The 16,560-nt window shown below is 39.4% G+C and overlaps 1 protein-coding gene across 1 annotated transcript in view; it reads left to right on the forward strand.

Annotated features, from left to right (window-relative positions):
• Nucleotides 1-16,560, forward strand: part of LOC131962372 (sodium channel protein type 4 subunit alpha-like) — a 245,957-nt gene that overhangs the window by 8,168 nt on the left and 221,229 nt on the right. The gene's annotated exons all lie outside the window — the stretch shown is intronic.

Consider the following 16,560-nt stretch of genomic DNA (forward strand, 5'->3'; position numbering starts at 1 on the left):
ATACTTCATGTTGGCTCCAGTTTTGCTCCCACGTGCAAGAATCAGAATGTAAAGCATTTCCAAATAAGCGTAACACAAATCTGCTGCAGGATTTTCGACATTGCAATGAAAACAATATGGAAAAATATACACAATAGTCATGTTTTTAATATAAACTTCAACAATATACGTCACAACACTGGTCAGCCTGAGTGCTTATCAGTTTGGGTGATGTAACTGCACATTATGATATCTTGAGAGATGATAAACTGTGATATTGCAACACAGACTTTATTCCTCTTTATACTACATCACCCAACTTCCTCCCAACACGGACTTTATTCCTCTTTATAATATATCACCCTACTTCCTCCCAACATGGACTTTATTCCTCTTTATACTACATCATCGACCTCCTCAGAGGAGGAGGCAGCTCTGCACATCCTGGCTCATGATTACTAGTTTATATATAAATTAAAGTAAATTAAAGTTTATAGATAAAAGTACAAACCGTGAATGAGAATAGCTGCTACAGAAGCAGAATTTTTGAAACGTCTCGTGACTCGTCCGGTTAGTGTTCGGTGTTATTTTGACTGGTTGTCTCCAGGATTTGGGACAGGAGTTTCTCCTAATGTTTGTTGACTTCTAAAATAAAGTGCAAACTCCTCAGAATAAGAGTCGAATAACAAACTAGATTGTAGATAATAAACAGGAGAGACAAATCGTACATACCAAGTGGAAAAAGGACAAGAAAACATTAGCAGATGCTTCATGTTTTTTTTGGGTTTTTTTTGCTGTTATTTTACCACTCAAGTAGTTTATGTATTTAGCTGAAGAAGGAGGAGGATTTCTCAACACATACAGGAACACTTCAGCCTTTAGTTTGTCTTGAGATACATGGTTTTACTGACAGGAAGGAAGGAAGGAAGGAAGGAAGGAAGGAAGGAAGGAAGGAAGGAAGGAAGGAAGGAAGGGGGTCACCCACTGTGTAAATCCTGAGAAATGACAGAAAGAAGCAGCTGTTTTGAGTCCAGGTGGACTACTTGTTGGTCCGGTCCGGTCGGGTCCAGGACCACCTGAACCGGGACGGGCAGGTTGAGGCGGGAGGCGGTGACTCAGCTCGGTCTCACAGCAGCTCCGTGTCGAAGCTGAGTCAGGACGGACAGATCTGCTTTAATCTCAGTGATCCTCTCTGCCAGAGAGCGCGGAGCTGAGCGCGCTGACACTTTAATTATCTGTTATTCGTCTTCTGTTAAAGCAGCTCGCAGAAAAGACTCTTAAAAGTGACGCCTTCTCTCCTCCCTGCAGCCCTTTCACTGCCCAAATCTGCAGCCGGGCTGGAGTCAGCAGAGTGTCAGGAGCTCGCTTTCCCTCCGTCACGCTCACATTCATCCACTGAATTTAAAGAGTTCAATGTGAAATGATGTGTGAGTTAACCTTCAATATGAAACGTATTACTCACTGTTCTTGGTGTTCTTGTTACCAGCTGTCACAGCGCGTGTGTGTGTGTGTTAGAATACCCTCTGCCAGGTGTTTGTGTCTCTGTCACTGTGACAGCATCACAGCCAGGTGACATGTTTTCTTCAATCTTCACAGGTGTGTGGCTGAGGTCAAAATGAAGGCCGAGTTTGAAGATGGGTGTTGTTGTGTTGGATGCAGGAGGATAGATCAGATGTTCTCAACCTTTTTGAGTCTCGACCCCCAATTTAATAGCATGTTGTCTCACTGAACAGAATCTCACAGTTCAGATCAGACAAACTCAGTTGATACGACGAATTTGGGACAAATAATGAAGCAGACAACAACTAAAACATCTCTCTGTCTGTGCATTTATATATATTTTTGTTGTATTTTATTGTTACTTTTAATCTAAGTCCTTTGCTATCAGTTTAAAGGTCCATTCTGACCTCCTGAGTGTGTAACAGTCAGCTTCAAGCCAGAGACTCCTTGGAAAGTAACAACCTGATACTTTGGGATTTGTCAGAAAAGACACAAAATTACCCCAAAAAGAATAAAGTTGACCACAAAATGAGCAAAAAAAGACATAAAATGACCAAAAAATTACATAAAATTAAGCAAAAAAGGACTGAAATTGACAACAAAATGACAAAAAATGACCACAAAAAGACACAAAATGACCAAAAAAAGACACAAAATGACCAAGAAAGGGAAACAAAATGACCAAAAAGACACAAATTGACCACAAAATCAATAAAAAAAGACACAAAATGACCAAAAAAAAAGACACAAAATGACCAAAAAAAGGAAACAAAATGACCAAAAAGACACAAATTGACCGCAAAATCATCAAAAAAAGACACAAAATGACCAAAAAAGACACAAAATTACCAAAAAAAGACAAAATGTTAAAAAAACAACAACAAAATGACCAAAAAAGACACAGCATGACCAAAAAAGACACAACATGACCAAAAAAGACACAAAATGACCAAAAAAAGATATTAAATGACCAAAAAGACTAAAACACATGAATACATGAACACTTTAACACAGTGGAGACAGAGCTGACTTCCAAAATGATTTGGCGACCCCCAGAAATCATCTCGCGACCCCAATTGGGGTCGGGACCCCAAGGTTGAGAACCACTGGACCAGAGGACTCATATTTTAGACCCCTGACCTGATAGTGGACTCTAGTTCTTCTTCTCTTTGTTCTTGTTCTTCATCTTCTTCTTGTCATAATAATTAGATTTTGTCGTATTTAATCATGAAAGCTTCAGATAATCCCAAACTAAAGAGTATCCATGTAGAGCGGTTTGTATGATCTCTTATGAAATATGACCGTTATTTAACATTGTGGGACAGTTTAGTTTAGAAAAAAGATAATAGTTAGATAATAAGATAATAGTTTGGGTTAAAATGATTCATGCTTCATTAACTATGTGACGTAGTTATATACGTGATGAAATAAGTTAACTTACTAGTAGTGCTGTCAGATAAAAGAATACATTTTTGCAATTTATTTTTAAATATTCAATTTGTTTTATGTACCCTTGTAGTTTTTCATTTAAAGATTTTAGTATCAAACCTGAAGTGAAAGGTTTTTTTTTTTTCAATTATTCTTTATTGGATGCACTATCCTGTTGAGTGCAAAAAAGATTTTATATTACCAGATAATAATAACCAGATCCTTTCAAAAAGTAAAAAAAAAAAAAAAAAAAAAAAAAAAACCAGTAAAAAGTTGCCTTTTTTAAAAAAAAAAAGAAGTTATTTTACAGATATTTTATTAAAAAATATGGATGATATACAGTAAATATCTGTATTTAAAAATATATTTAAAAAATGATATAATATATTTGATAAGACTGTTTGTGTTCGGCAACTTTTGCGGGTTTTTTTTATTTTTATAAACAATTTCTTAGTTTTTACTGTTACTGGCTTCTTTTCTTTTTCTATATTTGTGAAATAGTACTTTAATAACCAGATCCCCTCAAAAATATAAAAAAAAACAAAAAAAACAGTAAAAAGTTGCCTTTAAAAAAAAAGAAGTTATTATTATACAGATAATTTAATAAAAAATTTGGATGATATACAGTAAATATCTTTATTTAAAAAATATATTAAAATTTAATATAATATATTTGATAAGACTGTAGGTGTTTGGCAACTTTGCTGTCAAATGTTTTAACAATTTTCTTAGTTTTTACTGTTACTGGCTGTACTGTAAACAGAAAGTTTCCTATTTTTTAAATTAATTCAGCACTATAATTACTATTAATTTTGTATCTTTTCCATAGAATTCACTGTAATTTAATATTTAAGGCCATTAAGCAATTAAATAGTACTGTAAAAAAAAAAATCGATAATGTCCCATTATTTTCATAAGCAAAAAAATGTGGAGAAAAAAAACATTTTTTTTTGCTACAGGTATATTACTAGTAGTGCTGTCAGATAAATGCATACATTTTTGCAATTCTTTTTAAATATTCAAGTTTTCCCAATCGACATAAGTTTTTGTGTACACTTGTAGTTTTTCAATTAAAGATTTTGGTATTAAACCCAATTATTCTTAATTAGATACATTATCCTGTTGAGTGCAAAAAATATTCTATATTTGTAAAAATAGTACTTTAATAACCAGATCCCCTCAAAAAGTTAAAAAAAAAAAAAAATAGTAAAAAGTTGCCTTTAAAAAAAATTAAAAAAAGAAGTTATTTTACAGATAATTTATTGAAAAATATGGATGATATACAGTAAATATCTATATTTAAAAATATATAAAAATCAATATAAAATATTTGATAAGACTTTTGGCAACTTCGCTGTCAAATGTTTTAACAATTTTCTTAGTTTTTACTGTTACTGGCTGTAGTTATTTTGTATCTTTTCCACAGAATTCACTGTTATTTAATCTTCAAGACCATTAAGCAATTAAATAGTACTGTAACAAATCTATAATGTCCCATTATTTTAATGAGCAAAAAAAAAGTGAAAAAAATAAATGATTTTTTTTGCTCCAGGTATAAGTGCCTGCATTAAAAGCAGCCGTTTTTTTTCAGGCCTGTGGTTTGAAAGGAAACAGCGATATTCTTCAGCGAGCGCTCCACAGGCAGCTGCACCGGTGAGTCACACAAAGTAAAATACCAAAGAGCAGCATGTGTCAGCGTTAATAGAGGTCTGACAGTCAACATTGTTCTTAAGTGACTGTTCAAGGCAACATAAGGCAGCTTACAGAGGAACAAAGAGGCCAGATAGCTGCTGCCGCAACTCACAGCTCCAGTCACACAACCAGAAATATAAAAAAATTATGTAACACAAGAAGATGGAATCTAAAACATTTTTTAGCAAGAAGAGAAGATCTCTGTGATCAAACGCAGGTTTCTTTGTCCTGACGTCACACGTCTGAACCCCAACGAGACATTTCAGGACTTTTCAGGGTTTTTTTGCTCTTTATACGTTTTCCTCACAGTGTCCTTGTATTTCACTGCAACATATAAAATCTATATCAATCTATAAGTGCTGCAGCTCTGTGGAATCAGCGCAGAACAACTTAAACAGTCTTTGTGCAGAATAACACAGTTATAATGACAGAAATCTGAAAAAAAGTTAAATTTTTCTCTGATAACTTTTTTTTTTTATGTGAATAAAATGTGATTTATATATAAACACCTTTACCAGTGCCCACAAGTGTCATAAATGTTGGGAAAAAAGACAAAAAATTACCAAAAATTATTTTTTTTAAAAGATGCGAAATAATCAACAATTATGAAAAAAGACACAGAATAACCAAAAAATTATGAAAAAAAGACACAAAATTACCAAAAAAGACACAAATTACAACAAAAGACACAACATTAAAAAAAATGGTATCAAGAAAAGACACAAATAACCAAAAATTACCAAAAAAACACACAATTACCAAAAAATTATGTACAAAAAACAGTTTTCTCCTCATATTGTACATATTGTCAGTATTGTCATGTTTCCAGCCTCTCCTGTCCTCTCCTCTCTGCTCTGTGTAAACAGCCTCTCCTGTCCTCTCCTCTCTGCTCTGTGTAAACAGCCTCTCCTGTCCTCTCCTCTCTGCTCTGTGTAAACAGCCTCTCCTGTCCTGTCCTCTCCTCTCTGCTCTGTGTAAACAGCCTCTCCTGTCCTCTCCTCTCTGCTCTGTGTAAACAGCCTCTCCTGTCCTCTCCTGAACATTTGAAGCTTCGTTTTGGTCACTTTTTAGGACAGAAAGGTCAAATTTCACCTGTTTTTACAGTTTCTTTCTTCAGGTTCAGAGCGTTAATCTAAAAACACCAGATATTTTAATGGACAAGAAAATAGATTAATCTATTAGGAAACAAAAACACAAGAAATATTTGAGACTCAAAATACCAAACACGACATCAGAGACGTTCCTGTTTGTGGCTCTTCAGCTCGGCAGCAGAAGCAGCACGACTGTAACTCTCCAACACCACGAGCAGCCGGCGGCGTGAGGGCCAGAGGTCAGAGGTCACAGCGTGATGTCATCAGGTGTGTGATGGAGAGGTGTTGTGGATTCTTCGGCGGCTGATTTATCTTCGACCCGCTCAGAGACATGACCGCTGCTCCTCCAGCGTCTGAGCGAGCAGCGTAAATCAAACGCACCCCGAGTCGCTCACATACCGCCGCGTCGGAGTTCTGTGTGTGTGTGTGTGTGTGTGTGTCTGTTTGTGTCTGTGTGCGTGTGTGTGTGTATTTGAGTGTATATAGGTGCATAAACAGTTTTCTCCACATCTTGTCATGTTTCCAGCCTCTCCTGTCCTCTCCTCTCTGCTCTGTGTAAACAGCCTCTCCTGTCCTCTCCTCTCTGCTCTGTGTAAACAGCCTCTCCTGAACATTCGAAGCTTCTTTTTGGTGACTTTTTATAACTGAAACTTTAGTAACCGATGTTGTGTTCAAGGACTGTCGGAAAGATCAAATTTTGACGATATTGTCTGCTTTTACAGTTTCTTTCTACTGTAAACTTTGGATTTTTGGTGGTTTTTACTGAAAGAAAACACTTGTTTCTGGAACGTTAGTGTATCTGTCAACACAGTTAATGTTTGTTATTAATTAAATTAATTTTAAAAAGATCAGAATTGTGTTTTTTTTAAACTCCAGACTAGGGCTGAACGATATATCGTTATCGTATCTTTATCGAGATATGAACATTCAAGATATTAATATCTGAAAAGCAACGATATAAACGATAGATTTCCCCCGCGCTCGCCCTGCATGTAAAGCTCTGGCAGTCACCATAAACATTACTTTTAAGATTGCCCTTGAACGCACCACTACGGCCAGCCAACCACAAAGCTTATTTCATGCTTGCTGTGGATCGACAGCTGAAGCCAACCAATGACAAACATAGGAGGGTGGGACTGAGACGCACACAGCCACACACACACAGGACATTCACAGCGGGGAAATCAAAACGAAAGAAACGAAAGAAAAGCGACATGAGTGCGGAAGATAATGCGGCCGGTGGCAGTGCAGAATCTAATTTTGTGCCAAAACATAAATCATCCATTATTTGGAGGTATTTTGGATTTAGAAAGGATGATGTCGACCAGAGCGAGGTGTTGTGCAGGTCGTGCTTGGCGAAAATTGCGACGAAGCACGGGAACACAACCAACTTGTTTCACCACTTGAAACAACACCACCGTGTGCTGCACGATGAGTATATGACATTGAAAGAAACACCGGGGACTTCTCAGTCATCCCTTAAGAGGCGGAGCTGCAGTAAAATGTTAATTTTTATTTATTTATTTATTATTGAGTGACTTTATGTTAATGTTGATGACTGGCAGTGAGTTCTAATCAATAAAACTGCACTCTATTGTATTATGTTTTTATTTTTCTGAAAAATGCTTGGTTTTCACCGAAAGCCGTAGTCATATTGTATCGTATCGATATCGAGATATGAAATTTTGTCCACATCGTTCAGCCCTACTCCAGACTGTCCGTGCAGCAGCAGGTCGGTCAGCTCACCCTCGACTGGTTTGTCTGTGTGAGGTCTCCTGATTTATCAGAGACACATGAAGTCACCGGACCTCCTGCTGACTCCTCCTCCACCTGTTCAGCCTCCAGCACCTGCTCCTCCTCCTCCTCCTCCTCCTCCTCTTCTCTCCCTCTTCCTCCCTCCTCGTCCTCCTCCTTCTCTTTCTTCTCTTCCAACCACCTCCTCTTCCTCTCTCCTCCTCCTCTTCTCTCCCTCTTCCTCTCTCCTCTTCCTCCCTCCTCCTCCTCCTCCTCTTCTGTCCCTCTTCCTCTCTCCTCTTCCTCCCTCCTTCTCCTCCTCCTCCTCCCTTCTCCTCTTCTCTCCCTCCTCTGCTCTCCGTCCTCCTCCTCCTGTCCTCCCTCCTCCTCCACCTCCTTCTCCCTCCTTCTGCTCCTACCTTTCTTCTACTCCTCCTCTTCCTTCCTTCCCTCCCTACTTTCCTTCCCTCCATCCTCCATCCTCCTCCCTCCTTCTGCTACTCCTCCTCCGCCTTCTCCTCCTCCTCCTCTCTTCCTCCCTCCTCTTCCTCCCGTCCTCCCTCTCTCCTCCTCCTCCTCCTCCTCCCTCTCCTCCTCCTCCTCCTCTTCCTCCTGTCCTCCCTCTCCCTCCTCCTCCCTCTCTCGCTCCTCCTCCTCTTCCTCCCTCCTCTCTCCTCCTCATCCTCCTCCTTCTCCTCCTCCTCCTCCTGCCCTCCCTCTCCTCCTCCTCCTCCCTCCTCCTCCTCCTTCTGATCTCTGGATGTGAAACATGATTTAATGAATTCAATAGATTCCATTAAAAACAAAAAACTGAGACTTTTATCATCAATAAATCACTAAAATAAAACCTCAGCTATGAAGCCTACAATCTTTATTTTTCTACTTCACGACGAATGTTAAAATTAACAGGATATTATGAAAAATCACATCATTAAAAAGTGGCGAATTTCCACCCATTGACGTTAAATCACAAAACATGTTGAGGAAAAAAACAGACAAACAAACGTGTGTTTTGAGAGTTTTTGTGTGAAATAAAATGAATGTAAGTGTGTTTAGTGGCAGCAGGCTGTGAGGTGTTTGAGGGTCCTGAGAGGAATGAGCCCACCCAGCCACCGTAGCCACCCACTCAGATCTGTTAGTGTCACCTCAGAGTTCAGAGAGCAGCACCTGTGATTTATACCACAAACATCATGTGACCTCAGGAGGAGCTGCAGAGACTGACCGACAGGGAGAGACAACAGAATAATAGTAATAACACATCATAAGAAATAAACCTGGGCAAAGAGAAAAAGCAGCAAATTATTATTTTTGCATAACATGGAAGCCTCAACTGATCATTTTTGATTATTTATTTTATTTCATTGTTTTTATTTTATTGGACCTGGAATATTAAAAAAAATTTTTTACAAGCATGTTGTCAACCATTATTATTATTTATTGCTATCATTTATTGAAATATTGCTTTTTTTCCCATTTCATGTCTCTCTCGCTCTCTCGGTCGCTCGCTCACTCGCTATCTCACTGTCTTGCTATCTCTCTCTCGCTCGCTCGCTCTCGGTCGCTCGCTCACTTGCTGTCTCGCTCTCTTGCTGTCTCGCTCTCTTGCTGTCTCGCTCTCTTGCTCTTTCTTTCTTTCTTTCTCTCTCTCTTTGTCTCTCGATCTCTCTTGCTGTCTCTGTCACTCGCTCTTTTGCTCTTCTCTCTCTCTTGCTCTCGCTCTCTCTCTGTCGCTCTCTCGCTCGCCATCTCACTTGCTATCTCGCTGTCTTGCTTTTTCTCGCTCTCCCTCTCTCGTTCCCTCTCTCTCGCTCTCTCTCTTTCTCTCGCTCTCTCTTGCTCACTCCGTCTCTGTCTCTCACTCCGTCTCTTTCTCTCGTTCTCTCTCTCTCTCTATCTTTGGTTCTCTCTCTCTCTGTCTGTCTCTCACTCTGTCTTTCTCTCTTGCTCTCTCCCGCTCTTGCTTTCTCTCTCTCTGTCTCTCTCTCTCTCTCTCTCTCTCTTTCTCCCGCTATCTCTTTCTTTCTCTCTCTCTCTCTTTCTCTCTCTACCACTCTCTTTACGCTCTCTCTCTCTCGTGCTCTCTTTCCTGTGCTCTCGCTCTCTCTCTCTCTCTCTCTCGCTCTCTCTCATGCTCTCTTGCAGAGAAGTACATGAAAAAGAAGAACAACAAAAAAGTAGAAATAATTAGACTTTGTGAGTTATATTTCCTAAAGATTAGGAGCTTTTTTTCTGCATCATAAACAAATGAAAGGGATCATTTAATAAACGTCTGAACCACATTAAAACTGTAAAAATGGAGTTTGAGTCAGGAAACATATTGAGGAGGATTTAACTGAGATAAGTTGGAGAGAAATTAATTTCCCGGAGCAGAAGCTGGAGGATTGTTGTGCTGAAGTTTGTTGTTGGAGCAGCTGACAGAAACACGTCTCAAAACGTTTCAGGTTAACTTCTGATGAGGAATTCTCTGAAACAGCTGTGGAAGTTTCAGAGAAACTGCAGTTTTATTGTTCACAGGTTTATGAGTGAGACGCAGCGTTGATGTTTGTGTTGTTTGTGTTTATCCTGAACATCTGTTGGTCGTTTGTGGCCAAATTAACCAAAAAACCCTGATTTTACAAAAGTTTGGGCACTGAGTGTATTTACAAAAAAACAAAAGTTTGAATATAAAATTCCATCTTTGTACATGTTTCAGTGCAACATGTGTCACACAGGATTGTTGCATCATGTTTTATTTGCGTTTTAGACATTCAAAGTCTCAAAAAGGTTTTTATAAAGGCGCTTTGTATCTTTCTTACTGCATAAAGCTGAGAATACTTTTGTACTTTTACTGTTTTATTTGCATTTCAGACTCTTTAAGAATCATTTTGACATAAAACATTTTTTATATTTGATCAGTCTTTGTGTCATATATTCCATTGAAAACCATGCAAAGATTATCACATTACATTTTCTTTGTGTTTCAGACGACGTCCCAACTCTTTCTGAGTCTTTTTCACATAATTGACATAAAAATGAATTTAAGTACTTGTATTTTTAATCTTTCTTACATAAAGCTGAAAATGTGTGTACTTTTACTGTTTTATTTGCATTTCAGACTCTTTCAGAATAATTTCGACATAAAAATTATATATTTGATTAGTTTGAATATTACATTTACTGTCTTAAAACTGTACAAAGATTACATACATACATTACATTTTCTTTGTTTCAGACGAGTCCCAACTCTTTCTGAATCTCTCTTGCTCTTTCGCTCTCTCTCGCTCTAGCTCTCTCTCGCTTTCGCTCTCTCTAGCTCTCTCTCGCTCTCTCTAGCTCTCTCTCGCTCTCTCTCGCTCGTTTTTGCTCTCTTGCTCGCTCTCTTGTTCTCTCGCTCACTCTCTCTCTCTCTTGCTCTCTCTCACTCTCGCTCTTTTGCGCTCTCTCTTGCTCTAGCTCTCTCTCGCTTGCTCTCGCTCTCTTGCTCTTGCTCTCTTGCTCTCACTCTCTCGTTCTCTCTCTCGTTCTCTCTCTCGCTCGCTCTCTCGCTCGCGCTCTTGCTCACTCTCTCGTGCTCTCTCTCGCTCTCATTCTCTCTCTCGCTCACTCTTGCTCTCACTCTTTTGCTCTTTTGTGCTCTCTCTCTCTCTCTCGCTCTTACTACATAATGCTGAGAATACTACTATCCTTTTACTGCAGATACTATGATACATGAACCTGAAAATACTATTGTATTTTTACTGCATTGAGCTTTTTTACTTTTACTGCTGATACTTTTACTGTTTTATTGGCCTTGGAGACTCTTCTAAATCTTTCTTTACATAAAAGTTGACGCCAAGATGAATTTAAATACTTTTCCACTTCCTCCAGCTGTAAACAAACCTATCAGTCTATCACTGACATTAGAGTGCACCATGAAACATAAAGGACAACACAACAACAACATCAACATCAGCACTAATGATGCCAGGAGTTCTATTTAAGTCTGACAATAAAAACTAATCCTGAATGTCTGACTCCATCCTCTTGTTTTCTCTGCATCCATCATCCCTCCATCCACTTTGTGACCTCTGAGTCCAAACAGAACGTATCGATGATGATGATGATGATGTGGGGGAGATGCAGGAAGAGCAATAACAATAAAACAGTAATGAATAAAACAAACGACTGTCTGTGTCTCAGATGGATTTTATTTTAAGGTATCGGAGTGAAGCGAGGCGGATCATCTTGCCAGTAATGCTGTCGATCGGTACTTTGGTATTTTGAAGCTCCTGTTTTTGGGCTCCGTGTCCCTCCGTGTGGAGGTGCGAGTGTCTCTGCTGGCTCCCGTTCAGACTGAGAGACGACCAGCAGGCGCCGGCCGGCCAAGCGCTGGTCTGGTCCAGGTTTTGGCTGCGTTCGATCCATTCTTTCCTGGCCGGCTCCCCGGCTGTCATTTGGAGTCCTAAAGAGGACTTCCAGGTGATGTAAGTCCCCCCGCTGGCAGCCGGCTGCAGGTCCTCGGCTCTGCCAGCAGCTGATTGTGTTTCAGAAAAAAAGAACATCCTATAAAAAACAGAAATCCAGCTCAGAGTGGCACTGCATGAAAAGCAAGGAAACACCTCGCTGAGGTGGTGAGGCTGCTGATGTTTCTCTTTCTCTCTCTCTCTCGCTCTGTGTCTAAAGCTCAAAACGCTTTTATTAATCTCTTTGACTACATGAAGCTGAGAATACTTCTTTACTTTTACTGCATGTTTCTCTCTCTCTCTCGCTCTCTCTCTTTTGCTCTCTTGCCCCCCTTCTCTCTCGCTCTTTCACTCTCTCTTGTTCTCTCTCTCTCTCTCTCTCGCTCTTTTGCTCTATCTTGCTCTCGCTCGCTCTCGCGCTCTCTCGCGCTCTCTCGCGCTCTCTCGCGCTCTCTCTTGCTGTCGCTTGCTCTCGCGCTCTCTCGCGCTCTCTTTAGCGCTGTATCAATCTCTCTCTCTCTTTTGTTCTCTATCGCGCTCTCTCTCTCGCTCTCTCTAGCTCTTTTGCTTTTGCTCTCCCTCTCTCTCGCGCTCTCTTTTGCACTCTCTTTTGCCATCTCTTTTGCGCTCTTGCTCTCTCTAGCTCTCTTTCTCTCTCTCTCTCTTTTGCTCTCTCTCTCTTTTGCTTTCTCTTGCCCCCCTTCTCTCTTGGTCTCTCGCTCTCTCGCTCTATCACTCTCTCTCTCTATCTCTCTCTCTCGCTCTCTCTTGCTCTCTCTCTCGTTCTCTCTTTAGCGATGTATCAATCGCTCTCTCTTTTGTTCTGTCTCTCGCGCTCTCTCTCTCGCTCTCTCTAGCTCTTTTGCTCTCCCTCTCCCTCGCACTCTCTTTTGCACTCTCTTTTGCGCTCTCTCTCTCTCTCTCTCTCGCTTTCTCTCTTTTGCTATATATGTATATATATATATATATATATATATATATATATATATATATATATATATATATATCTCGCTCTCTTACTACATAATGCTGAGAATACTACTAAACTTTTACTGCACATACTTTTACTACATTAAGCTGAGAATACTTCTTTACTTTTACTGCTCTCTCTCTCTCTTTGTGTCTGAACAGGAAAGTGTCCGTTTGTTTGGCTTCTGAAAAGCTCAGAAAACATTTTTAGGAATCTTTCCTCCTGCATAAAGCTGAGAATACTTGTGTACTTTTACTGCACAAAGCTGAGAATACTTGTGTACTTTTACTGCATAAAGCTGAGAATACTTGTGTACTTTTACTGCACAAAGCTGAGAATACTTGTGTACTTTTACTGCATAAAGCTGAGAATACTTGTGTACTTTTACTGTATAAAGCTGGGAATACTTGTGTACTTTAGCGTGCATGATGTTTTCCTGGTGCTGCTGCATCTGATGTGTGATGTGAGCAGATGGTGCAGAGCTTTTTTTGTTTAATCTGGAAACTGTAGCGCAACTTCAAGAGTTTAAAATCTTTATTGTGCAGCAAAAGGAAGATTTGTTGGAGGGGTGGAAGGAAATATTCATACACTTGAGTGTTGCAGTTTTATGTTTTGTGATGCTTTAAAGATTCTCAACCACTCAAAATGTGTGTGTGTGTCAGAAGTAAAGATGACATCACTTCCTACCCTCAGACATGCAGACTGTGGAGTCGGATTAAAAATAAAAAACTGCGACGAAATAAAGAATTAACGGCAGCCTCTGTGAAGCCGGTCAGGGCGCTTCAGCGGGGAGGAGATAACACGAGGAGACGTGTGTGTTTGTGTGTGTGTGTGTGTGTGTGTGTGTGTGTGTGTGTGTGTGTGTGTGTTTGTTTTGTTTAGACATGAGCACAATGTTTAAAAAAACATGTCTGCAGCAGTAATAATACATTATAACACTCTTTGTATTTTAGAAATGTTTTAAAGACACTTCACATCTGTGCAAATCAACAGTTATAATGACAGAAGAAGATACAAGTGTGAGTATTTGCTTTATTTGGACTTTAATGGCGTATAGAGCAACAATTAAAATACTACAAAATCTCAACATATGCCAAAACCAACCCACCAACAAATAAGAAAATATATGCACATATACATATAAACAACGAAATGAAATGTATCAGTGTAGCAAAAAACAACTTTAATTTAAGAATAAAAATAATGAAAGACAATATAAATGTTGTGTAAATCAACCATTATGGGGAGAATAAAAGCATAAAAATGTAAATATTTCCTAAATTTGTACTTTCACTTGGGTGGAATTGAGAATAAATATTTTTTAAATTATTTATTTTATTTTTGTTTCATTAAAAAGAAATACAGACTTCTTTAAGGCATTTAGAGATGTTATAAGATTTTTTTCTAACACAAATTATAATAATAAATATTTAAAAAAATAAATACACAAATAAAGAAATAGATTAAATATATCACTGCAGCTAAAACACAAAACAGCAAAACAATTAAGTAATTTATTCAAAACAATATAATAAAAAACAATATAAGAATAGGTTTAAATAGATTAATATAATGTTGTAAAAAAGCTCTTTTGGGTTTAACACCAACCAGCAAATAAATAAATGCACAAATATTTAATTAAATGCACAAATAAATAAATAAATAAATAAATGAACAAATAAATAAATAAATAAATGCACAAATAAATAAATGCACAAATAAATAAATAAATGCACAAATTAATAAATAAATGCACCAATAAATGCATAAATTAATAAATGCACAAATAAAAGTAATAAATGACTGCAGCAACAACAAAATAAATAAATAATGTCGCTGGCTGGTGGTTGCAGTGATGAACACAACCTTCAGCCTGTGTGTGTGTGTGTGTGTGTGTGTCTCTGGGTCGTTGCCGGGTCGGAGGCGGGGTCGCCGGGGTTAAGTCAGCTCGTCGTCCCTCAGGACTCGTTCATAGCAAGAAAAACATTAGCATTTATAGATTGGAGCGGCGAGCTAACATGCTAACACAGCTGCCAGGACCTGTTCTGGATCTGGAGCGTTTTAAAGAGAGACACAATAAAACCTGCTGACGATGAGAACCTGACGGATCTCTGGTGTCCATTCCAGGTTTAAGGGATAAAATAATTCTGTCATTAAGGAGTTTTCTTGTAAACAAAACAGCCAGGTTTACATCAAACAGCAGATTTTAACAGAATTTAAGAAATCGGCCAAAGAAAATGTGAATGAATGCCTGTTTCCATCAGAGTGTGTGGATCGATGAGGAGACTGTTTTAATCTTTTGGCTGTTTCCATTCAGGTTCCAAGATGCAGATCATTCTCTCTCTCTCTCTCTCTCTCGCTCTCGCTCTCGCTCTTGCTGTCTCTTGTTTGCTCTCGTTGTTGCTCTTGCACTCTTGCTCTCTCGATCGCTCTCTCGCGCGCTCTCTCTCTCGCTCTCAATCTCGTGTGTTCTCTCTCCCACGCTCTCTCTTGCGCGCTCACTCTCCCTTTCTCTCACTGTCTCACTCGCTCTCTCTCGCTCTCTCTCCCCCTCTCTCTCTTGCTCTCTTTTGTTCTCTCTCTCTTGCTCTCTCTCGCCTGCTCGCTCTCGATGTTGCACTCTTGCTCTCACGCCCTCTCTCTCTCTCTCTCTCTCTCTCTCTCTCTCTCTCTAGCTCTTTATCCCTCTCTCGCTTGCTCTCTCTCGATCTTGCTCTTGCACTCTCGCTCTCACCCGCTCGCTCTCTCGTTATCTCGCTCTCTCTCTTGCTAACTCCAACTTCTCACATTTTAAGTTGCTAATCAGACTTTAAACCAAGTCTTGACCCGGATGTCAGTTATTTGCTGCACCAAAACCCCTGAAACGTTGTTGTTTGCCCCTGGAGGCTAATTAATCATCAGACTGATCGCTGATATGTTCTAAGCGTGTAACAAACACTGTGTCAGGGTTTGCACATGTAAAAAAATAGACAAATCTAGTAAACGGTTGGTGTAACTCCTGCACAGCGCCTGTTTGTTTCTGTCACATGCTGCAGGAGGAGGAAGCTGCTTCCAGTCAGACAGTAAAAACTGAGCGAAGAAGAGAGAAATGATCAGATGATGAACTGAGAGAGAGAGAGATCGATGACAGACTGCCATGTTCATCAGCATGTGATAGACAAGGCCTGTGTGTGTGTGTGTGTGTGTGTGTTATAAAGTGTCCTTGGGGCCGGTGTGCGGCTTCATCTGTTTACTGGTTTAACAGCAGACAGGAAACAGTCAGACGGTCCTGAGTCCTGCAGATCATCCATCAGCTCTCCTACAGACTGATGACATGGCCTTGTATCACTACTGTGTGTGTGTGTGTGTGTGTGTGTGTGTGTGTGTGAGTGCATCCAGGGAGAAAGAAAACAGTGTGATTTAGAAGAGAACGAGGGAGACGATGGACCGGACCAGGATTCTGCTTCATAATAACAGCAACAGTGACTTCCAATTTGAAAAAAAAAAAGGATTAATATTCACAGAAGATGATAATTATTTGTTTTATAAGAACTCTTACATCGATCACAGTGGAGCACTTATTGGGAAGGTGTGATGGTGACGAAGCGGAGGCAGTTTAAAGTTCCTTAAATAGTAACCAGAGTACTAAGATGTCATGTACGTTGGATGTAACGATACTTTGCGAGCTAATTCATCGTACAAATGTGTGAAGATTTAAATTGATGGAATCTCATGTCTCTATTCGCCTTAAGAGGTGTTTCAGGGT

The sequence above is a fragment of the Centropristis striata genome, chromosome 23 (genome assembly GCF_030273125.1).
Source record: "Centropristis striata isolate RG_2023a ecotype Rhode Island chromosome 23, C.striata_1.0, whole genome shotgun sequence".
Lineage (NCBI taxonomy): Eukaryota > Metazoa > Chordata > Actinopteri > Perciformes > Serranidae > Centropristis > Centropristis striata.